The 24,821-nt window shown below is 43.8% G+C and overlaps 1 protein-coding gene and 1 pseudogene across 4 annotated transcripts in view; one reads left to right on the forward strand and one right to left on the reverse strand.

The window, feature by feature from the left end:
- The window catches only part of LOC121453333 (nucleotide exchange factor SIL1-like), a 267,151-nt gene that overhangs the window by 213,099 nt on the left and 29,231 nt on the right, over positions 1-24,821 (forward strand). The gene's annotated exons all lie outside the window — the stretch shown is intronic.
- LOC121453750 lies at positions 6,406-6,504 on the reverse strand (annotated as a pseudogene).

Here is a 24,821-nt window from a genome sequence, read left to right on the forward strand (position 1 = left end):
TGTCCTATCGTGTCTTTTGATGCTGATGTTGCTGCTCCATGAGGGTGTTTATATGCCTGCCTGGGTTAATTGCCTAATAAGTTCTTCCATGCACATTTCTGTGGATGAAGAGGTCTCTTCCCCAATGTTAAACATCAGTTATCCCAAGATCAAGGAAAAGATGACAGAAACATAATTGACATGGCTACTGAAATAAAATTTGTTCCTTTATTTAAACATGATTAACACCCAATTGAGGGTCACACATACTCATTTTCTGCTTATCATTTTCTGCTTATTGCCCATGCATAATAAGATAGGTAAAGTTCTGTGCAGATTATGCAGAAATGTGTACGCTGACCGTTAGCAGGTTCCTATTTCCATAGCTACTCTCTTTTAAAAGCCCCTTTCTTCTTCAAGTAAGTTATTCTCGTTGACTTTTGTGTGACCTGATCTCATCCTACAGTAGTGCCTCTTAATGCCTCTTAATGCCTGCTGCAGTCTGTACCAGGAGTCTCAGACAAGTCCTTTTTGCTTCTGTAAGAAAGGAAGTTTTAGAAAACCTTGTGAATTTCAGAAGCCATAAAGCTTTCTACAGTCTGGTTTTGCTTCTTCTCAGCAAACTGGCCGTCTTTCCCTTCGTCTCTTTGCAAACCTCTACACTGAACTGACATGAGTTGAAGGATGAAGAAGCTGGTGTCTGCTCCAGTGAGCACCAGGACAGACTCCAAAGCTACAGAGAAACCCTGTCTCGGAAAACAAATGCAAAAACAAAAATAAAAAAAACAAAAAACAAAAACCGGAGCCAGGTATCAGGTCAAATGCTGAAAGATCAGAGAGAGAAAGGAGCAAAATACAGCCAACTCTTACCTTATTAACTCCGCTGAAAAGAGGCCAAACAACTGTCTCCTTTGCCTTAAATGCCTCTCTCCACCCAACCATATCACTTCCTGTCTGTCTGTACAGACCTCCAGACCTCTATGGTTAACTAGTGGCTAGCTCTGCCCTCTGGTCTTCAGGCAAGCTATTTGTTAGAGTCCAAACAGGATACTGCCACTGTAGAAAGGGTATGTTTTAACCACTCTCCTCGCATCTTCCTGGGAAGCTCCCTGGCAGATGTGGGTTGAAGATGTTCTAATAGAACCAGTGTGTTTCGAGCATTGCGCATGACCCCATGCTCTCTGTGCTCTTCCCAATGTTTTACCCTTAATTTGAAAATAATTTTTGATTATTTTATACATGAGTATTTTGCCCACATGTGTATGCATGTCACCTGCATGTCTGGTGCCCAAGGAGATCAGAAGAGGGCATCAGATTCCCCAGAGCTGGAGTTTGGATGGTTGTGAGCTGCCATGTGGGTGCTAGGAACTAAACCTGGATCCTCTAGAAGAACTCTTGGCCATTGAGGCAGCTCTCCAGCCCTACTTACCATAATGTTTAACTACTTGGCCAGTGTCTTATTACCATGACCCATCTCTGTCTTTAGTCTTTAGTTCCTTGATGAATTTCTGTGCTAGGCTGTGTCTTCCCCTTTCTCTTCCTGATGACTTTGTGGGCTCACTTAGGACCAAAATTGTTGGTTTCATTGAACGTTTATTTTAATCCCTGTCATCTGTTTGATAACTTTGAAATTTATTTCCTATTTTAGTACCTTTTAGTGTTCAGCCACCACCCTGTTCCTTACCTTCTGTCCTCTATCTTCCTGATTCCCGTTGAACATCCTTGTTGTCCCTGTTGTGTTCTCTTTTCCCTGCCACAGTCTGTGCTCCTCTGTCTTCCCCTCTGGTCCACCACGGAGTCAGTGTGCACCACCTCCCTTCTGCCTCCAGCACAGCTTAATGCCGTTTAGTTTTCTTCCCTTTATTTCCAAACATCTTGAAGGAATGAATTAAAAAGGATACTAATGAACTGCATTAGGTTAATATACTCAAACGCACTAGTTCTACAATCTGGTTTCTGTCTCTCTGTGCCTGAAGATTATCAAGAGTGCTTTGCCATCACTCTGGCAGTCAGCAGTGTCGGCCGTGACAGTCCTTGGAAAGTGTGTGTCGTTGTACTCTCTTGACCATAACTGATTATTTTGCCTCCTTTGTTCTGTGCTGGCAAGTCAAGCCCGGGTTCACACACACGAAGCATGTGCTCTGCTGCTGAGCTACTTCCCCAGCCCACAACACCAGCCTTCTGCTGCTCCCGCTGTAGCTACTCACCAAGAATCTTCCAGCCTTGTCCTCTCTGCTCATCTGCTAATGGCTTTCTCTTCCTGTGGTTTTAAACACCCTCTAATTGTGAATCACTACGAAGTCTGCATTCAAGTCTAGTCCTTTTTCTAAGATTCCCTCATGCTGGATTCTGCCATGCTGACTGAACCTCACATTCTTAAGAAAGTTGAATTCATTATTTTTTTTTTTGACAAACTAGGTTTTTCTTCCCACATTCTCTTTTCATCTATTCTTGTCACAATTATTGTAGTTACTCCACCTTGAAACCTTCGAATGGTGTTTGAGTCTGTGCTGTCTTCAATCCCGTCGGTAAACCAGGCTTGCGGGCTTTCGTCTCCACTGCTCTTATCTCCTAAGCCGTTCCTCTTCTTCATTGACTTTAGAGAAACTTGACTTTGTAAGTACAGTGTCTTGTCCAGAATGAGAGAGTCCCCCCACCACCCTGCCGCCGTGAATAATCTAAACCAAGCACGGTAATCCCATTCTCTATGGATATGGATTGATTTCAACATAGGCGAATGACCCGGTTCTGACTGATGCAGCATAAAGAGATACTGGGTAGAGAGCTTCTGCAAAGATTTAACTCCTGTGAGTAGAAGGCTCAGAGGGAGGCCACACCCACTGCTTCTTGCCTTGACTCGCCTGTCTTGGAGCCACAGCAGCTACCTTAGACCAGCGAACTGAGAAGCACAAGGACAAAAGACCAGTAAGCTGAGGAGGATGATGGAGAGGACAGACAGAAGGAGCCTGTGCCCTTCCTGATGCCGTGGAGACACTATAGTGGTGTTTGGAGATACTAATTTTCAGCCTCTTTTTGTGAAAAGTAATTAAATATCTTCACTTTTTTTGAATCATGGTTGATTATTATTGAACTGATCCTTGTAACTGAACTTACATTCATATTGATAAATTTCCAAACTCCCTCTGATATTTTAGTCTGTTATATTATTCTTCAGAGTATTTGTCTCAGTTTGCAACTATATAGGTGTTTGATTCCTCTTTATTTCCCTGACTAGGTAGTACTGGAGAAGATAGGGTAACTTTAGCTTTGCTTGTTCTTTATTGTATAACACAAGCCTGGCCTTAAATGGATGGTCAGGAGATAATTACTGGAAGACTAAATGAAGAAGCGAATGAAAGTAATACCTACAAATTAATTTTACTCGTGAGATAATGAACAAGGCTGAGTGGAGAGTATTTTTATTATTAATGATGTAATAGTGGGTGATTCAGATACCACACCTTGACCCTTTAAGACCTAAGCCCTTGGAAATGAGTGTGTTACCCTACTGGCTCAAGGCCCAGAAAATAGAAGGCTAAAAATTGGGATGAGGTCAGACGTTGGAGTTGCCAGCATTTAAATAAAAGTTTAAATGTGACCCATAGGACTAATGTGACATTTTGCCTCAAGTTCTTATTTTCTACACTTCTCCACAGACAAGGGAGGTATTCAAAAGCATGTTTCTGATAAAGTGATTAGTGTAATGACCAAGACTGGCCCAGGCAACTGGATAGCCATGGCTCATGCACTGCATTCAGAATCTGGTTAGCGATTCTCAGACTACAATTAATGACAAGTGGAAAACGAGCTCTCGGCCTGACCCGCTGCCTTAAGCACTGTAGAGATCAAGAAGACTCCGTCCTGGTAAAGGAGGCACTGTTCACTTAATGGACTTGTCTCCTCAGATTTCTATTGAATCTATCTCTGATGTGCTCCTGCCTCCTCCACATTCTCTGCTGCCTTCAGACTTTTCAGTATTGAATGTGTCTTTTAATTACTCCTTGCCTAGCCCCAGACCACAAAGTTCTTTCCTTTATCTTCAGTTTTATTAGCATTTGTTGCCTGGACGTCTAAACTGACTCTTTAATACATTGACTGCTTCATAGTTCATCAATCCTTTCATTTATTTCTGCAACAAAAATGAGTGCTTTGGAGGAGTAGGAACGGGCACCCAAGTCCCCAGCACTTTGCAGAGTGTAAGTCTATTTGGCTACTTTAAGAATAAATGGTTTTCTATTCTACATGGGAAGTAGAAAAAGACAAGATCTCATGAGTAAATTAGGAGCATGGGGACCATGGTTAGAAGGGGAGAGGGGGAGGAAGGGAGGGAAGGAGAGAAAAAAATATATAACTCAAAAAAAAATTTTAAAGAGAACTGGAAAAAATAAGTAAAACAATTCTTAAAAAAAATAGTCTAACACAAAAACTAAAACCACTAAAACTCAGAGGAAAATGGTGTCACCTAGAGCAGTGGACTTGTCATTTTCTATACTTGATTTTGTTTGATTTTTTTCTACTAAGTATATGTTTGTAATTAATACAGTAACAAAACAAATCAGAGTAGACCTGAAGATTTCTATATTTAATAAATTTTCCAAGAATCAAAATACCTGGAAATGTGAGATTAAATATTTGAATGTTTCTTTACACACTCGCTCAACTCAGCAGAAGAGATGGTAGGACAGTTTCTTTGCATAACTTCAGGGAAAATTAGTAACATCAAACCTTTATGTGGTAGCTCTGAAAAAAGTACAGAAATCCTAAATCCAAACAAAACTGAAATCCTAAGGGGCGCAGAACACTAGAACAGACTCTGCCTCGGGGACTTTGCCATCCTCTCGTGGCTGAGAGCTTCCAGCTTCAGCTCAAACGTTACAGGAGACAAAATTTAGGACCTCTGAATGAGAGATAGAAAAATGAAGTCTTGTTAAAAGGAGGTGTTCATATGGCTCGAGTATGAAGAGAGGCTCTCAGGTCCACTCTAGACTGTGCTTATGTTGAAAACTGCACCCCTATTACAGTCTGGAAACCTCGAGCCACGACACCATCACTGTTTCTGTCTCTTCCTGTCACTACTCATTTTTCTAGTATTTTGAGCTATGGTTGTTAAATATATATACATGTGGTTCGAGTAACTTCATGCCTATACCTTGTATCATTAGTAGAAGTATCTTAGCTCCTATGAAGTTATATTTGTCCTAAAGTTTATTTGATATTTATTTAATGCATCCAATAACCTTGTATTTTGGAGGTATATCCTTTCATCTCTTTTCTCTCAGTATTTATTAGCATTATATTCTAGATACATCTTTTATTATATAGCATATAGTTAGACTTTGTGTGTGTGGATATGTGTATGTGGTGTGTTAGTTACTTTTCTATTGCTGTGCAGAGAGAGAGAGACACCATGACATAAAGAAAGCGTTTAGCTGGGGGCTTGCTCACAGTTTCCGAGGATGAGTCCATGGCCGTCATGGCAGAGAACATGGCAGCAGGCAGGCAGGCTGCTGCGGGAGCAGTAGCTAAAAACTTTCATCCTGACTTGCAAGTTGGTGGAAGCAGAGTCTGGACCTGGCACGGGCTTTTGAAGCTCCCAAGTCCACCCCAGTGACACACTTCCTCCAATAAGGCTGCACTTCACAATCTTTTTGAAAACAGTTACACCAAGTGGGGGACCAAGCATTCAAATATGTGAGCCGAAGGGCCATTCTTATGCAAATGACCACAAGCTGTACACATGTTTGTGCACACGTGTGTGCTCGTTCTTACACCTGTGGGGACTTGAGTTTCTCAGTGATTCTCCACTGTGTTTTTATTTTATTTTGTGTATATGAATATTTTGCTTGCATATACACGTGCAGCGCATGTGTGCCTGGTGCCCTTGGAGGTCAGGGGAGGGCTTTGGGTCCCTTGGAACTGGAGTGGCACAGTTGTGAGCAACCTTATAGGTGCTTGAACCCAGCCGCGCCCTCTCTCCAGCAATGCACTTCATTTTTTGAGACGGGGTCTCATGTAGGCCAGGCTGTCTTAAACCCCTCTGGAGGTGAGGGTGCCTGTGAGCTTCTGATCTTCCTGCCTCCACTTCCTGAGGGCTGGGAGTAAAGACATGCACCACCGGGATGAGCATGTTGCCAGTTTTGTAATTTTGCCTTTTAAGAGCAGTTAGTTTTACAATTTTTTAAAATGTTTTTATTTGTATCTAATTATCAGCAAATTTCATCATTATATGTCCAAGTATGATTTGTTTTAGTGTGTCCTCTTTGGTTCTCCGTGTGCTATTTTAATCTACAGGCTTCAGCCATGGAAATTTTCTGTTTATTACCAGTACTGTGTGCTTCATTGGCTCTCCCCCGTATTCTCTGTTGCGGATGGTATTAGACCATCTGTTTCTAGCATCTCTCGTGTTCTTTCTGTCTCTTTTTCCCATGTCAGATGGGTAATGTGCTGACATCATAGCAAAATTTGAGGAGACATCTCACACAGCAGCATGAAACCCCAGCTATCAACTAGACAACACAAAAGGGTCTCTAAGTGTCTTTGTGTCTTTCAGGATGATTGCATTCACTTAACAGAGTTTTTTTCTTAAGTGTGTTTAATGTGTTTATCACATCTATGAAGTTGTTAGTATTAGATGACTATATTTTTCACTTCTGGGAGTTTCCTGCTAATTATTGCTTTAATTGAATTGAAAATTTCAATATGTAGCATTTTGATTATTGTTCAATTGAAATGATTTAAACTTTAATTGTGGTTCTTTGATTAATATGCAATTATATTTCTCAATTTCCAAATACAGCGGAAAGTTTCTATTCAGTGTTTGTTATGAACATTGAGCTTGTAGCTAGATAAGTCCCCGTGGTTATAGTCATTTGAAATAAGTTGAGCTTTTCTGTATGGTTAGTTTTTTGTTATGGTTGGATGAATGCCCCCTAAGGTCTGTGCATTAAAGGCTTGGGCTGCAGGATGGCACTTTTGAAAATAGTCAACCCGTGGGAGGAGGAGGCACTAATGGGCGGTGCCATTGAGACATTCCCTGGAAGTGGATTGCGGGGCCACACGCAGTCTCTGCCTGCTTCCTGGCTCATTAGTTCAGTGGTTTGCTCCACTTACTACATGTACCTTGTCCTCAGACTGAGTGCCAGGGTGCCACCTGATTGTGGACTGGGACCTCCAGAATCAGGAATCAAGATACGCCTTTTCTCTTTACAAATTGACTCCTTCGGGGCTGGAGAGGTGGCTCAGAGGTTAAGAGCACTGACTGTCTTCCAGAGGTCCTGAGTTCAATTCCCAGCAACCACATGGTGGCTCACAGCCATCTGTAATGAGGTCTGGTGCCCTCTCCTGGCCTGCAAGCATACATACTGAGAGAACACTATATAGACAATAAATAAATAAATCTTTAAAAAAAAAAATGACTCCTTCAAGCCAGGCAGTGGTGGCGCAAACTTTTAATCCCAGCACTCAGGAGGCAGAGGCAGGCATGTCCCTGTGAGTTCGAGGCCAGCTTGGTCTACAGAGCTAGTTCCAGGACAGGCTCCAAAGCTACACAGAGAAACTCTGTCTCAAAAAACAAAACAAAAAAAGAAAGAAAGAAAAGAAGAGAAAAAGAAAACAATTGACTCCTTCAGTTGTTTCTTTATAGTAACATGAAGCTGACTGAGAATACCAGTGTCCTGGATACACATGGCTGAAAAGAGAGTGCATTCCGTTCTCTGCGAATGCAGTACCTCCATCTCCCAGCAACCCCTTCCTTCCACAAATGTTAAGACTTGGGGATGGTGCAGAAACAATATGCCAACTATGGTTCATGTTGTGAAGTCTTATTTGTCTTACCCTGGCTAGCTGCACTGGAACAGCACTCCTGTATGCTGAGCAGCAGCAAGCCCAGCCCCCAGTCACAAGGCAGTCACGGTACTCAGCCGTTGTTCATGTTGTGACTTAGCTGTGTGTTCAGTGTCAAACCTCTGTGTGTGTTACACATATACGTACCCATGTATGTAGATGGTCACATTTATTATGCACCACGTGTGGAAATGCACACATTATGTAGTAAGGTCACATTCCATTTTTCTTTGTCTAAAAATGTCATAATTTTGTTCTTGAACAAGTATTTTCTCTAGGTATAGAATTCTAGCTAGCATTTACTTTAACAATCAATGTGTGTTCTGTCGTGCCTTCCTTCTGTTGTTCCTGTTAAAATATAACTTTGAAAGACTCTTCCCCCACCTAATTTAAGATTTCCTCCGGAAGTTTTTGTTATTTTGCATGATTATATGTGTAGTTGTAGCTAATACGTATTCCTTCTTGGAATTTGTTAAGCTTCTTCAGTTTGAATGGTTCTTTCATCTTTCTACTATTCCCAGCCATCTCTCGAATACAGCCTCTGCTTCTGTGTTTTTCCTATTCCTGGGGCTCCCGCTGACTCTACAGTGGTCCTTCTTACTTGGTTGTCCTGTGTTTTAACGTTTCCTTAGTTTCTTTCTACATCACATCCCTGCTGCTGCAGTCCGGATAATTTTGTGCAGCTTGTTTTTTTTTATTTACTTATATTCCCTCTGCTGTGTCAAATCCACTATGGAATCTGTCCGTTAAACATTTAGCCATGGGCTTATAATTCTACTTTTAGGGCCTTTGTTTCTGTTTGCTGAAGTCTGGCGTGTGTCTTTTTCCTCTCTTCCTGTTCTCTGTGCCCACTTGCAAGGCTGCCGGCATGGAGGGCAGTTAACAGTAGCACCCCTGCCTCGTCCAGCTTGGCAGCTGCCGTTTGCCCCATGCTGTATCCCCCTTCTGCTCATTGTTTTGTTTGTTTGCTTTTGTCCTTTTGGTGTCCTGAGACAGTCTGGGTCTGTAGCTCAGGCTGTCCCTGAATTTTTGTCCTTTTGGTGTCCTGAGACAGTCTGGGTCTGCAGCTCAGGCTGTCCCTGAATTTTTGTCCTTTTGGTGTCCTGAGACAGTCTGGGTCTGCAGCTCAGGCTGTCCTTGAACTCACTGTGCCCTCAGATTTGCAGCTCTTCTTAGTGTTGGGATTACAGGCCTGTGCCACCACACCTGACCTTTTAGTTTAAAAAACAAAACCATTTGAATCCAGTCAGGAAATTTTCTTCTTTTAGAAAGGATTGCTATTTCTGACAGGTGCCTGGCATTAACACTCCGGGACTGTCTCACATGAAGCTCGGCTTTTGCAGCTTCCCAGGCGCTCAGGGATGTGAAGCCACGGGGAGTCTGGGCTGCAGCTTGAATGGCTCACTTCAGCTCTGTGCTTTTCACCCATTCTTTGTGCTTAGTTGTTCAGTTATTGCTCACACGGTTGCTCTGAATTACCTTTAACTAGGACCTGAGTCGTTAAACTCCTAGGATAATGTGGAGAAGATTCCCATGTTGGGAAGGAGCTCTTGTCTTTTCATACATGATTGAAGGGACCCAAAGTCAGTTTGACTCTTTCTGAGTACATGGGCCTGAGCAGCTTCAATACCATCCTCCTTCCCCAAACCCCTTTCTCAGCCTCTGGAACGTATCAAAAGCAAAGCCTTTAATTGTTTAAGTTAAAATATAATTACATCATGTGCCTCTTTCCTCTCTCCAACCTTTCTGTGCTACTCCCCTGCCCACTGAGAAGATCAAAAGATACACACGATGCTTGTTTCAAAAGATAGGTGTGTCTGCATGTTATAGGAAGTAGCCAGTAGCTGTTGATGGAAACAAACAAAACCAAAATAACAAAAATCAAGCACTACTAGTTTCCTCACTGAAGACTTATTTTCTAGTATCTTTTCAGCTTTTTTTAAATTCACTTGCTCATAATGCCTACAAACATTTTAAATGATCCTAACAGTTACTTTCATTTATATCTGTTCTTGACAAGAATGATTTTTGTGTGTTTAATGCAGCGTGATGTGGGCATTCAGTAGTGTTTGTGTGTATGCTTTACCTGTTTATGCATACATGTTTATATCTGTTATATGTTTGCTTAGGTAGGTATGATAAAGTTGTGTGTGTGTGTGTCCCAGTTTCACCTTCATCAAAGGGCTCTATGTTGGATTTTATTTCTTTTCTCATCTATTAAAATTGTCATGTAATATATGACTTCTTTTTGGTGAGCTTATTTATATATTATCTAATAGAGAATCGTCCCCACATTTTTGCAATGAGTGTTCCTGGCCGTTGTATTAGTTATATTTTGCTACTTTTGTTATTACAAACAATGACTGTAAACACTGCACAGATACTCTATCACATATGCCGTCAGGAGTCCGCATTTGATTTAACTATGTCTTCTGTGTTTTTGTAGCCAGTTTGTCACCTGGAGCTTGAGTCTTATGTGGGATTTGATTGGGGGCATCTTCCTCTGAGCTTGTGTGATTGTGAGCAGAATTCAGTTCTTGATAGACTGTCAGACTAAAGGCATGTTAGAAGTTTCAGCTGCTTGTCACATGGCCACCCCAAACTGCTCCCATCGTGCCTGTTTGTCTCTTCAGATAGTAAGTGGGCTAGTGCGGAGGCTCAGTGAGCATAAGTATTTGCTATGGAAGCCCAGTGGCCTGAGCTTGATATCCAGAACCCACAATGGAAGGGGAGGACCAACTCCTAAAGTTGTCCTTTGCTCATTGTATGCTCACACACACACACACAATTTAATTAAAAGACCTCTTTTTAAAACGCCACTAAAGAAGAACATTTCTCAGCAAACATTAGTCATGTGTATGAGTGTTCGTGTGTGGTGGTACATGTATACAGTATACATGTATGCCTGTGGAGGCCAGTGGTCAACCTTGATTAGGAGCTGTCCACCTTGTTTCTTGAGATAGTCTCTCACTAGGATCCCAGGGACTCACTGATTGGGCCAGTTATCCCCAAGGAGCCTCCTGTCTCCACCTCCCAGCACGAGGATTACAAGTTGTGTGTCACCATCAAAAATAATTTGTTTGCTAGGTACCAAATTGTTAGTTAATCTTTGTAGTGCAGTCACATACATAGTCACATATCCCTTGTCATCTTTACTATGTTCTGTTGGTTAGAGGTAAGGCACACATTCATACTCTAGATAGGGGAGGGTGATGGTTTCAATCTATATGTTATGAATTTGGCTGTAAGTGATTGAAAATGGCATAATATAATGTTTATTTCTTTCTCATGTAACAACTTCAGGTCAGATGCCTAGGGCTTGGTAGCAGCTCTGTTTCAGGTAGACCCCGGAGTCTCCAGTTCCTTTCATTCACGCATGGTGCCATGTCTAAGAAGTTACCCTTTCCTCCAGAGATCTGTTGGCAGAGAGCTGTTGAGTAGACTTCCTGTGAGTCTCTTAGGGAGGGTCCCAAAGACTGTCAGTGCTCCTGCCCGTCTCATGTTGGCCCAAACCAAGTCCCTTGGCCAGTCCTGGCTGCCGAGGAGGTTGAGAAAGAGATGGAGTCTGTATTTGTTCAGCAAAAATTCTGCTTCTGTGGAGGACTGCAGAAGCAGCTCCTGAGCACCAGAGAGTTTCTGCCATGTGTAGCTTTAAGTAAAATAAGGGCTATTTGATCTGTGCTTTAAAAAAAGTCATAGGTTCCCTGGGTTTTGACATCTGAAAAGCTAACTCAAGGTGTCATCAGTGACTCGGCTTCTTTTTGTTTCTCTATTTGGTGCAAGGATATTTTTAATTTTTGTGCTACTGGTGATTGAACCCAGGGCTTTGTCTCCAAGTACATGTTCTACCAGTGTAGGGGTTCATTGTCATCAACCCTCACTCAATTTGGGATCACCCAAAAGATACACCTCAGGGTGTCTGTGAGAGTGTTTGCAGAGAGCTTTAACTGAAGGAAGACCCACACAGACTTTGGCGGTAGCATCCATTGGCTGAGGGGAACATAAGCTAAGCATCAATATCAGTCTCTCTGCTTCCTGACTGCAGACTCAGTGCCACCAGCCTCTTCATACCTCCACAGCCATGCCTGTCTTCCACGGTGCCATCCTTCCCACAGTTACAGCCTTCCTATGGTGACATTCTTCCCATAGGCTATTTCTGCCATGGATTTTTGTCACAGCATCTAGGATTGACACCATCATGGAGGCACAGTCCTAGACTCCTGGTTTTGTGATTTTTTTTTTTAAAGTAAGATGGTTGTGGTGGTGCACACACAAAAATCCTATTATAAGCTATATACTTGAGAAGTTGAGGCAGGAGGATTATCATGGGTTTGAGGCCAGCCTGGGCTACATAATGAGTTAAGGCCAGTATGGGCACATAGCAAGACTCTGTATTAAAAAAAAAAATCTACAGGATATGGCAATGCACACCTTTAGTCCCAGCACTCAGGAGGCAGTGGCTGTGCAGTTCAAGGCCAGCCTGGTCTATAGAGTAAGTTCTAGAACAATTAGGGAAATCCTGTCTCAAAAAGAAAAAGAGAAAGAAAGAAAAGAAAGAAAGAAAGAAAAAAGCAAAAGTTGTACAAGTTTGTTACTATGTGATTTTTAATTTTTATTATGTGTTTGTTTATTTATTTTAGCTATTCTTGAAATTAGACCCAGGGCTTTACACATGCCAGGCAAACACTCCACCACTAAACTACATGTACCCAAGGGTCCCATGTAATATTTGTTCCCAATGGGATGGGCAGGGTTCTTTAAACCCTGTGCTCTTTAAGCACAGAGAGGACTGCTCTGACTAGATGAGGTGTGCCGGGGTGTGAGGAAAAGGAGCTCGGGGGTGATGACTTTCCATAGAATATAACATTTAACCACCACAGCAACTTGAGGTAATAGTGTCCTGGCTTTACAGAGAAGAACATTATCCAGGGGCCCCCAGATGACCAGACCATATTCTGTAGTGAAGATCGACAGATCTCATAGAGAGGGACATTCCTCTGAGTGTTTTGAGTGAAGTCTCTTGTGTCCTTAATGGTTAGTCAACATTTGAATCTGACATTGGGGGATTATGGAGAAAGAGATGAGTGGAGAAGAGTTGGGGTTTCCTATAGAATCCAGGGCTACCAGCCCAGGCATGGCACCACCCCCACTCATCACTAATTACGAAAACGTCCTTCAGAGCCCAGTGGTGGTGGCACATCTCTAATCCCAGCACTCGGCAGGCAGCGGCAGGCGGATCTTTGTGAGTTCGAGGCCAGCCTGGTCTACAAGAGCTAGTTCCAGGACAGGCTCCAAAGCTACAGAGAAACCCTGTCTCGAAAAACAAACAAAAAGTGCCCTTCAGACTTGCCTGCAGCCTGATCTTATGGAGGCATTTTCTCAGAGGCTCTTTCCTCTCTGATGACTCCAGCTTGTATCCCCTGACGTGAAACCAGCCAGCCCAGGAGGTGACTGTGAGCCTCGCTAAGCCTCATTAGCTGCTTGATAATTGCAGTCTCTCCCCATTGGGGTCAACCCTGAAAACGGCTCTGACCATCCTGTTTAGGAGACTAGGGAGGTAGCACGCAAACATATGGACCTGTGTTCTAATCCTCAGGGCTGCACTGTGTAAACCCAGTGCTGGGGAAGCAGACACAGGAGGATGCCTTGGCTTGCCAGCTGGACAACTTAGCTGAATTGGTGGGCTCCAGGTTCAGTGAGAGACCTGTGTCAAAAAAAAAAAAAAGAGGTATTGTGTTGAGGATAATACCTAATAGCACACCTATCTGTTCTTCACACACACGTGCGTGGGGTGGACAGCAGGGGAACAATCCTGATTTGACTGGAGCAAGATGTTTTGAGGGAGATTTCTTTGTTTTTTTTTTTTTAAGAAAGTCAGTTTTTTTAGAAGATTTATTTATTTATTTATTATGTATACAACATTCTGCCTCCATGTATGCCCGCACGCCAGAGGAGGGCGCCAGATCTCAGTGCAGATGGTTGTGAGCCACCATGTGGTTGCTGGGAATTGAACTCAGGACCTCGGGAAGAGCAGCCAGTGCTCTTAATCTCTGAGCCATCTCTCCAGCCCTCTTTGGGTTTATTATTATTATTATTATTATTATTATTATTATTATTATTGGTTTGTTTTTGTTTTTTTCAAGACAGGGTTTCTCTGTGTAGCCCTGGTTGTCCTGGAACTAGCTCCTGAACTCACAGAGATCTGCCTGCCTCTGCCTCCTGAGTGTTGAGATTAAAGGCATGCACCACCACACCCAGCTACAGCAAGTATATTTTTATGAAAAATGCTATCCTTTCTGAGAGGTTTATCTCTGATATTTAAGTCACAGGCTCATAGGCTCCTGCATTGCACTTCTAAGATTCCTGTCAGACACTTCTTAACGCTTTGTTTGTTGAATTCTAATCAACAAAAATTTCTTTCCCATCTCTGCTTCTGCTGGTAACGGTATCCATTACTTGGAAGAATGGTCAAGGCCAGGGAGAAGGCAGTAATTGAAAGATGGCAGGAAATCTTGACCCTGCCCTGATGATCAGCATTATGCTTTTCAGTCCTGCACTGACATTTGCTGGGGGAGCCTCCGTTTCAGGAAGCTGGCTGTATCCCATTATCTCTGAAGTACACTGTTTAATGAACAGCGTTGAGTAAAGAGGCTGTCGTGTGATTATAGAACAGAAGGATCCTTGTATTGGACAGCCCATAATCCCTTTGTTTCAGGGATCTCTCCAAGAGTGACTTCCCAGGCTGTTTCCCCCACTGCATTTCATCAGCTGCTGTGTCCCATCGCCACACAGCCAGGCTGCTGGGGAGAGATCACAGCCAGACCCAGTGCTCTAGCCTGCACCCAGGGCATCTGGTCACCATGCCAGAAAGGAGATTGTCTTGGGCCTTCGTACTCTGACTGGAACATACAAGGTGATTTAGACAATAGAGACTCCTGTCCTGGAGTCTTCTCTGCGTAGCACCCACAAAAAGAGAAGAATACAGAAGATTGTAAGCTTATTAGAATGAAACAAAGAAAAATAAAAGGTGGGAAACGAATTGGATAGCATATGAAAAATAAAATGAAACCACCTGTCCATTCCTGGGAGCCCTCTCTCTGTTACTTCTGTGATTAGCAGTCATTTAGATTTTCAGAAGAGACCAAAGACCGCTGAAGCAGGTCATACGACTGGGAGTTCTGGGGATCCTAGAGGGACTTTACACCACAGTGGTTACTCTGGCACCCATATCTAAGCAAGGTCATTTTACAATCTTCTTATTCTGAGGTGAAACTCTTGAGTTAGCATAGACCCAACTTATAGGGGAGCCAAAATTCAAAGAGAAGCAAAGGCCAAGGAGTAGATGGCCCAGAAGTAAGTTTGTGGGACTTTTCTCGGCCAGAAAGACTCAGTATGGAGTCCTTGTTGCTTAGATGCCTGTACCAGAGCACTGAGCACAGCTGATCGGTGGCTGGGGAAGGGCCTCACTTCCCACTCGATACCTCTGCTAAAGAGATTTGTTCAGAACCACTGAGCCAGCTGGCAGCAGAGCGAGAAGATGAGTCAGAAGCTCGTTCTCAGGCTAGGATCCGGCTTTCATGTGGCATTTATTGCCCAGTTAGAGAGCCCCTGGGATCCGAAGGGATGTGTCTCCACAGGATCACACAAAGCCCTTCCTAGCCTGTGACTCACTAGGATTTTTTACTTTGTAAGATGAGAGACGATTGGAGGCTGATGAAGCAGGAGGGTGCGTAGTGGGGCAGCTGGCAGGCCATACATAGCCAGGCTCTGTTCCCGGCCCTCCCTCTCTCTCCTCCCTGCCCCTCTCTTCCTTTCATCTCCATATTCCCCTGTGCTGCGACAACCTGTTGGCAGGTAGGCCTAATAACCACTGGGGAGTCTTTCTCTCGCTGTGGCTGCTCTTTATCCTGTGTTCTTGAAGTCTGTACGTGAAAGCTCACTAACGCCGTGCAACTGAGAGATGGGAAAGGTTGTTTTCCCCTGGACTGTGGTTGATTAATGTCTGATTGGTAATATAGTCACATGACTCACAGTACAGAGGGCACAGAGGGGCATGCTGACTCTCAGCTTGCCTTGAGCTTACCAGGTCCTTCCCTTCAGGGCAGCCACTGTCACTGTTTCTGCCAGAGATGCTTATTCATATTTGAGTCATTTTTACATAAAAGGCAAATACAGGATTCCTCTTTGTTACTAAGTTCTTTTTATTTAATTAATTTTTTAGGTGGTGTGCAAAATGATGAGTTTTGTTTCAATATTTTCATATATAAAATCTTGTACTCTGCTCATTTATAGACATAATTCTATAATGCCTCTTTTCCCATCCAGTAATATATTTTGAATGGCATGTGTTATCAATCCATGAAGACGTTCTTAGGAGGTAATTTTTTTTTATAATTATAAAATGTCTTAGCTGGAAGTTTTTGAGAGAATGCTTACATTGACACATTTTAAAATGATAGTGCTTTAATTAATTAGACTTTTTACTAGGCAAAATTTATTGTTCAGATGAAGGAAGTGTTTGATTGTTGTGTCTATGAAATGATTACTGCTGGCTTTTTAAAGCCAGTATGACTCATAAAACATCTTTGATGTTAAGTTTGGAATGACTGTCATTAGTTCTGATTGGGAGTTGTGTAATTTAGGATCTTATTTTGAAAGCTGTTAGGGCATGAAGCAGCCACATGCCTACAGTGCAGCCTTATGGGACCATTCTTGAAGACCCAGTGCAGCGTCCATCCACCGTGACCTGTGGGCTCTGGACAGGCCATGAGCTATGAAAAGCCAGAGTAAAAATGCCTTGCGATGTGCATTTTCCGTGTTGAAACCCGCATACTTCCCAGACCCAGGAGCTTGATTGACTGGGCCCTGCTGCTTCTCTGCTTGTCTTCCTTGTAATAAAACTGTCTTCAGGGGTGTAGGGAATGAGTTCGAGGAATCCCAAGTATTGTCAGGAGAGTTAATATTGCTTTTGGGAGACCTAGGGCACTTATATAAGAGAAAAGTCATATTTCTTGTCTTGGAGAGGAGTGGGAGAGCTGAGACTCCTCAGGGCTAGCTGGGGACTTCAGGCGTCCTGACTGCTAAAACAATGTCTCCTCTTCCCCTCCTGAATAGATTATTTAAAATAAAAGTAACTTTAAACTTTAAGTAAACTAAGTCCACTAGTCCCAAGTTGATGGCTAGTTAGATTTCTTAAAATATAAAATGTATAAAATGTCAAATCAGCTCCATTTCCACCTCACATTCTTTTGGGGTATCCATGTTCTTTGTCAAAGGATAGACTGATGATCATACAACTCTGGGAGGGGCTGATTCTCCAAGGGGTCTGCTTTCTTCTTGAGTTTGTTTTTTGGAGGGGCAGAATTACGATATCAAGAATTCTAAAGTTTCTTTTAAAAAGTTCTTTTGTTTAAAAGTATCTTTATCCAAACAAAAATTAAAATATGTCTAAATTTTTTCAAGAAATGGATTTTGTTTTTTTTTAAGATACTGTGATGAAATCAGTCTTAATTTCAGTTCAACTAGTGTGTAAAAACACACAATGAGTGATTATTAGTCCCTGAAGGGAAGCAAGACAGATGGAGCCCAGAATGGAATTGGCTTTATGATTAATTGAATCCTTAGAGTTGAATAGAGTTAGAGCTGGTCCAGCCCAATCAAAGAGCCTTGAGACGTCTGGTGCTGTCCTGAGGAGAGAAAAGAACACAGTGGCCTGGATTTATTCTCTACTAAAATGGCCGGGATATATGCAGCAGACAGTTCCCATTTTTTAAACATTGGTGCAGGATAATTGGAAGGGAAACAAACAAGATTAGAACCAGATTACAGGCATTTGTGCCAGTGGCCTCCTAGATCAACTGGAGCCCATGGATTGGTTTTGCGGGTCTTTACGTTAGAGTGAATCACTGAAATGCCACACATCTGGAGCTGTCCAGCTAGGAGCAGCAGAGAGGAGAAGAGCTGAGAGCTGCTTGGAGTTGGGAACTAGGTTTAATTCCAGATTGTTTTTCTGTCTTTTGGGGGCAGAAATCTGCCAGAGAGGATTGTAATGCAATTTTGCTCTTTTTTTTTTTTTCCTTTCCAGCAAGGATGCATAATGTGTAGAATCGAAAAAACTGCTTCTTCTCCATAGTGAATAGCTGGATATGCTCATGTTTAATGTTGGGAGCAGCCACTAGGATAGCTGCTATCCTTGGGAGCCTTCAAGGCAGGGAGAGGGAAGGGGGAGGCCTGATGCTGTACGGATCACAGTCATGGTATTTACCAAGTCTGTTAGGACCACGGAGGCCTTGTCAGTGCTGAACATCGTCTGGTGAGCTAGGCAGCCTGGTGTGTGCCTTCACAGCCAGGCAGAGTGGAGGGAGAAGGGAAACCACGTTGCCTCCCAGCATATCATCACTGACCAGTCTCCAGCTGTGGTCAGAAATGAACTATGAGACCGGCGGGGGGTGGGGGTGGGGAGCCTGAGATCGACTCTGATCTGAGTCCAGAAGACTGACATAGGGGATACAGGCTTAGTTCTACAGAAAGCTGATGATAAGGTCTCATTTTAGTTCTCTGGGATTTCCATTTCCTTGGTGTAAAAACAAGAGGAGTTGATAGCTAAGGCTCTTGCTGGCTTCAGGAATGTGCCAGTGAGTATCTTTCAAGTTCTGGTACCCATGCCAAGGCCAGGCAGCATGCGACCTGTACAGCAATGAAACCTCACTGCATAGGCCAGGCTCACCTTTACTTTGAACTGTACTGTTTTTCTCGCCGCTTTTTCCATTTTAAGTTCCTGTGAGTCAGGCTGCAGGCAGCTCATTTACATGAGAGTCAGCCAGAAGGAAAGCAGTTGAAGTCTGTTTTCATTTTGTGGTGGGAGGTGTTTTCCTGTTGAGTTGCTAACCAGGCAGGTCAGTGGGAATCAAGGGATCTCACTTATCCCTAGATGGAACTAGCACAGCAAAACATAAGGGGAAAAAGAAGAGGAGAAGGGAGGAGAAAAAAAGGAGGGGGAATTCATCCCGACTGATATTTCTCTACCGAGCACACTTAAAAGGCAGTATTCTCCAGGGAAGGAGGGGAGGTTCCTTGCTCTCAAATTAGCAGTTCTAAAACCACGACCCACATCTAACCCTTGTGCTGTGAGATATCCACCAGAGAAGATGACCTGGACACAGGTTCAAGCCAATAGAAAATCCTTAATAGCCAGCCAGTGCCTACATTGGGTGTTTGGGACCTGAGTGCAGCCCCGAGCCTTTAAGCGTGACAACCATATCCTGGGTTGACATACTTCAGTTAACAAAATAGTTAGCTAGAAGAACAAGTACAGAAGCCAAAAAGCAAGGCTAATACAATTAAGGACTTCCCCAGAACTATGGACTTTGACTGATTGGGGCTTTGTTCTCATTTTGGCAGGTGGTGCTGCCTTCATGCAGGGCTCCCAGGTCTGACTGGTATTTCCGTCATGGCGTCAGTTGTGCTAAGGTCGGGGGCCGTTGCACTTGGGTCACAGTAAAGCTCTAGTCTCCACTTCTGTACCGCAGTGTCCTGCATTATCTTGACCTCACTGGCTGCTCTGGCTGTAGTTTCCGTGGAATTTAATTTTTCTGTTTTCCTGAGGTCCCTTTGTGAACAGTAGCACTGTGCAGTATCTAATCCCTGAGCCTGAGACAACCTTGAGATATATTCTCCTTCTCCAGCAATATCATTCCTGACTGCCTGGAACTCAGAGGCCTCAAGAATGTCAAGGAGAGGGAAACTTGGTGGTACAATCCTAGTCTTTCCTTAGGATCTTGGGTCTAGGGAGCTTCCTTTTGAGCATTGGGCACTGTTTCTCCTGGGGTTCTGGAAATGCTATTTTCCCTTTTCAGGAACTAGAGGACCATTTATATTCCTTATTCTGTTAGTTATATAGAGTGGAAGAGGAATTTTTTTTCTGGTATTTTTCTTAGCTTTTGGTTTCTTAGACCTTCACTGGAACCTATCCTCTAGGCCAGGAAAGCATTCTGGCCCCCTTTTCTAGTCCTCTAGTATAGTAGAGTGTGATGAAAAGCCTTTCGTTTTGGTGTCCAGAGTAACACAACTCATAGCCATCCTGCTGCACCTGTCTGTGGGCAAGATATGCATCAATTGCCACATGGGCTATTTAAACAGAGGTCACTCTCATAGGGATGGGTGGTTTGGGCCTGTCTGTGGTCCCTGGCAGAGAGATGCCGAAGAGGCTTGGATAGTGCTAGCATCTGCATTCATAGTTTTTGCCTGGCCTCCCTGTCCCTCTTCTCCTGGACCGTTATTCTCTGTTGTATCCAGGTGGATGAGGAACTGCATGTGGCAAGGGTCAGCATGTTGGACACTCGTTAGGGTAGAAGGAGATTGCAGGACAGGTATTTGCTCTGGCACACATTTCCTGTGTGTGTCTTGTAGAGAAGAAAGTCTCGTCCTTGGCTTGGCTCCCTTTCTGCATGGCATTCTGGCCTCTGGACTGCTTGGTGAATGTGATTCTTTCAGGAAGGGGAGGACACAGTTGCAGTCATGACTAAGGGCTTCCCACCGAGATCGATGCTTTGGAGAATTGTACCTGATGCCATTTACCACCATGGTATTTGTTAAACAATTTCATTCACAAATGTTCCTAAAGAGCCATGGTGGGAAAATCCAGGATTGCAGATACGTCATCCAGGGATGTGGAGGGACCCAAGGGCTAGAAACACCAGGGTCTCACTAACTTGGCCAAATTCCTTGGGCTCTCACACTCTTAAGCAAGTTCTTCCTACACTGCTGGGGCAGTGGGGAGATAAGACGCCACTATAAAATGACACAATCATCCTGGAAGAGGAATGTTCTGTCTCTGCCAGTTGTTATTAGTAATGACACGCAGAAATCAATAGGGCAGTGCTCTCAGGAACTGGTGTGCTGCCCTTGCCTTTGTTTTCCTGTTGACTCTCACCTCTCCCTGTGCCTGCAGGGACAGCAACTGCCTTCCCCCGCTTGCCTCCTTGTGGGTAGGAAGGAGTGTTGAGGTAGTGAATAGCCAAGGGCTGTGGGCTGGAGAAAAGCATTTGACCCCTGTGCTTGCTGCTCATGACACATGGGCTTAGGGAAGCCAGCTCATCTGACAAGTGTTTACTGAATTGCTTCTCTGTTACGCTCTCAGGAGACAGAAAGATGCATTTGGCACAGCTGCTGCTTTCAGAATGTTTAGAGTTAGAGCAAGAAATGAAGAATGCTTAGAAATATGAGCACCTATGTGCCAGGCACCAAACTAAGACATTTGCCACACATTCTCACTGGATGAGGGCAGGTAAATACTCCTGTGAAATAGATACAACTATCGTTTCTACTACATGCATGAAGACGCTGGGGCTTAGGAGGTCTTGGCTAGGGTACGTCAGTGCCTGTGCTACAGCTAAGATGTGAACCAAGCAGTGTGGCTTTAAAGCCAGACTCTTGCCTCTGTGTCCTGCAAAATGGTGGTAAGTATTGAGGAGGGTGCCACACACATGGTGCTCTCCACAGTGGTTTTCTATATTTAAGATACAGTTGCTTACCACTGACTACTATAGTTTGGGTTCTTACTGTTTTCGCTGCCTGTGAGCCGTAAACAGCTTATACACTACCATTATTGCCGTGTGCTGTAGGTCATATCCCTCTTGGAAGGAAAATCCCAGGCTTCGCATAGGAGTGGCTTTGGATTGCATCCCCAGCACTGGGTGGAAAAGGTAACACAAAAGTCAGTGGGAGCCAGGGAAGGAAGGGCAGACATCCTTGTCTTTGGATCTCTTTGATCTGCCACTGACGGACCCCACCCTCTGTTAGGTTACCCTATCCTGGCTTGAGGGTTTGGAACAAATTTTCCAACTGTCTGCCAAGTTCAGGATTCAGTTCCTGCTGAGTTCATACCATACCACCCAGCTGTTTGCCTGGCTGACAAAATGCCTCCCCTGGACAGCCAAGCCCAGGGTCCCTGAGGTTAAGGACATTTGCCTTTCAGATAGTTTTTGCTGTTGTTCTTGGCAGAGATTATATAAGGGAAGTAAGAAACCAGCTCTTGCCTTCCCTTTCCCTCAGAACAACCGTCCCTCGTCAGTGGCCTGCCTCAGGGCTGTTGCACTGAGCTAAGGATTCTGCAGAGAACTTCCCCAGCTTGTGAGCCATTGTTTTGTTTTTGTTCACACTGGAGAGCAGGTGACTGCCTGAGAATTTAAATGAGTTTGTTAGGATGATGATGTATGCTTCCCAGGAGGTTGCATCTAGTATACCTCCATGCTTCTTCCCTTGCTCCATTGGAATACCATAATCTCTCCCCTACTGGAGTCTCTAGACCAGAAACAATCCTAGATGTCATTGAGATCACCCCTGCCAATACCAGCACTTACCTGGCTTGCCCTTAAAGTTCCATCCATTCAGGCCCTGTGCTGAGGACTGGAGAGATGGATGGGTGGTTAAGAGCAGCGCTGATGGGGCATCTTACCTGGTAACCCCAGTTCAACCTCTCTGAGCCTTTGTCTGGCTTCTGTGAGCTCGCATGTGCCCACAGACCCACATGCTGCACATATGCACACAGTTAAAAATTAAAATCTTTAAAAGAGAAAAATATATACTAGATATCTACCCTGTGCCCAAAGATATAATGGTGAATAAAGGGGTCTTTCTTCCTTTATGGCTTATCTTTACATCAGAAATTAATTCTAAAACCAATACTTCGCCGGGCGATGGTGGCGCATGCCTTTAATCCCAGCACTCGGGAGGCAGAGGCAGGTGGATCTCTGTGAGTTTGAGACCAGCCTGGTCTACAAGAGCTAGTTCCAGGACAGGCTCCAAAACCACAGTGAAACCCTGTCTCGAAAAAAAAAAAAAAGAAAAGAAAACAATACATGCGTGTTTTTACTTATTGTTTTGTTTTTTGTTTAATGCTACAAAAAAAAAAGCTGAAGAGGAAAAAAATTTAAAAAGATCCCTCATAGAATGAGAAAAGAATTTTACACATCATAACTGATAAGGGACTTGCATCTAAAATATATAAAGAATGCTTGCAAACAACAACGGATGGCTTTGTGGGCCAATAATGAACAGATAAACCCATTTTTAAAGGCAGAGGCTCTGAGTTGTTCAAGGAAGAGTTGAGGTCATTTCTACTGAGCAGAAGGGCTCTGTTAGCAAACAGGCAGCTAAGAACAAGTGGTGACAGGGTGTGGGGAAGATGAAACCTCAAGCATGCTCAGTGGGAATGTGATGATAGAGCCACTTTGAAAACCATGCAGCTGGCTGTGCTGTTAGCCATGAGAACAACTCCTCCGCACCCAGAAAACAGTGCACATGAACGTGGGCAGTAGCGTTGTTCTCTGTTGTCCCAAAGTGGACCACCTGACAAATGAACACGTGTATTACGATATAGCCACACAGTAGCAGGGTAGTCCTGATACTGACGTATGCTCTGAAATAACTTTTAGACATGTTAAGTCAAAGAAACTGGCCATGAAAATCTTATTTTGTAATTCCATTTATATGAACTATCTAGAATACGTAGCTCTTTATCAGCAGAAAATGGATTGGTGGATGTCTGTTGCTTGGGGCGTGGGCATGGGGTGGGATTGAAGAGACAGGGGAGTGGCTGCTAAGAGACGGAAGGGCTTTTTGTTTGTTGCAGGGTGCGAGGAATTGATTGTAGCCACCTTTGCACACCTTGTGAGTATACTAAAAGCCCCCGAATTTAATCTTTCCTCTGATGCTGGGAATAGACAGGCCACAGTCTCGTGCTAGGCAAGCGTTCCCACTAGGCTGTATACCCAATCCTGCATTGTATACTTCAAGTGGGGAAATTTTATATGTGAGTCTTATCTTAATAAAGCTGTTTTCAAATGCCTGTAGGGAAGTGTATGAAGAATGTAGAGCATACGGGGTTCCTCGATGGATCAGCCGTGGAGCCGCCGTGAAGGGATGTGCCCTCTGTACCCAGTGCACAGGGTAGAGCTAAAAGCCTTCCAGGCAGAGGGGACAGCTAAGCAAGGGGTCTGAGGAAGGACAAATCGAGCCAGCCAGTGGAGCAGTCAGAGGCCAGTGTGGCAGGAATTGGGGTGCATTTAGGCAGTGCACCTCAAGACCCCGGGGCATTATTTGGAACTTTTTTCTAAGTAACAGGAAGGTGTGGTGGCTTTTGATCAAGAGAGTAGTAAGCTGTGATTTCCATGACTGAAACCGTCCTGGTCATACTGTGGACTGTCTTCAGGTGTACAGACTCCAGCTTTGTACCGTTCTCAGCAAGTTCTCTATTGGTGTCCAGTTCAAGTCACCACTTCACCAAGGTGCATGACAGACCTTGTGGCTATGGTGCATTTGGTGACTGGGAAGGTTATTTGCCAGATTACGAGATGTCGCTGTGGTTTTTTTACTTTTGTTATAGGAACATGACTGGTGGGCTCAGGACCATAGTGTCTACCTGGTGTTCTGGCCATGGCCCTAAAGTGAGGAGCAGAACAGTCCTGCCATCTCTGCCAGCCACCAGCACATCTGCCCCTTCTCTCTGAGGTTAGGATTGGGCAGTGTGGGTGCTGCTAGGTTGGAGATGCACAACCCGAGGGCAATGTTGGTATCTGCTTTTTGCATGGCTCCTGGTAGCTCTTGAGAGGCCATATGGTATGCTGTATGGCTGAAAGTTACATCTGACCCTGTCACTTGTTAGCTCTGTAACCATGGGAAAACTTAAATCTTACAGGCAATTTCCACATCTGTAAAATGGGGGCAACAGCATCTGCCTAGGGTTGGGTGAACTGATGCATTTAGGCATCCAGATGAGTTCCGGGCAGGTGGGGCTCAGAATATGAGTGCTGTTGCTCTTTCTTTGTTTACCCTAACGTTTCCTCAGTCAGCTCAGGATGGAAGTTAGGTTTTTCTGGGAAAGCCCCATAAGCATAAAAGTTTTGTTTTCTCTGCACATATTTCTTTTTAATTTCATTTGTGTTATTCCTCTGACCCTATAAGTTATACACACTGGTGAGCTTTCCAAACATTAAAACAAT

This window comes from Microtus oregoni, unplaced genomic scaffold (genome assembly GCF_018167655.1).
Source record: "Microtus oregoni isolate MIOR12 unplaced genomic scaffold, Mior012 000011F_ref0000422, whole genome shotgun sequence".
Classification (NCBI taxonomy): domain Eukaryota; kingdom Metazoa; phylum Chordata; class Mammalia; order Rodentia; family Cricetidae; genus Microtus; species Microtus oregoni.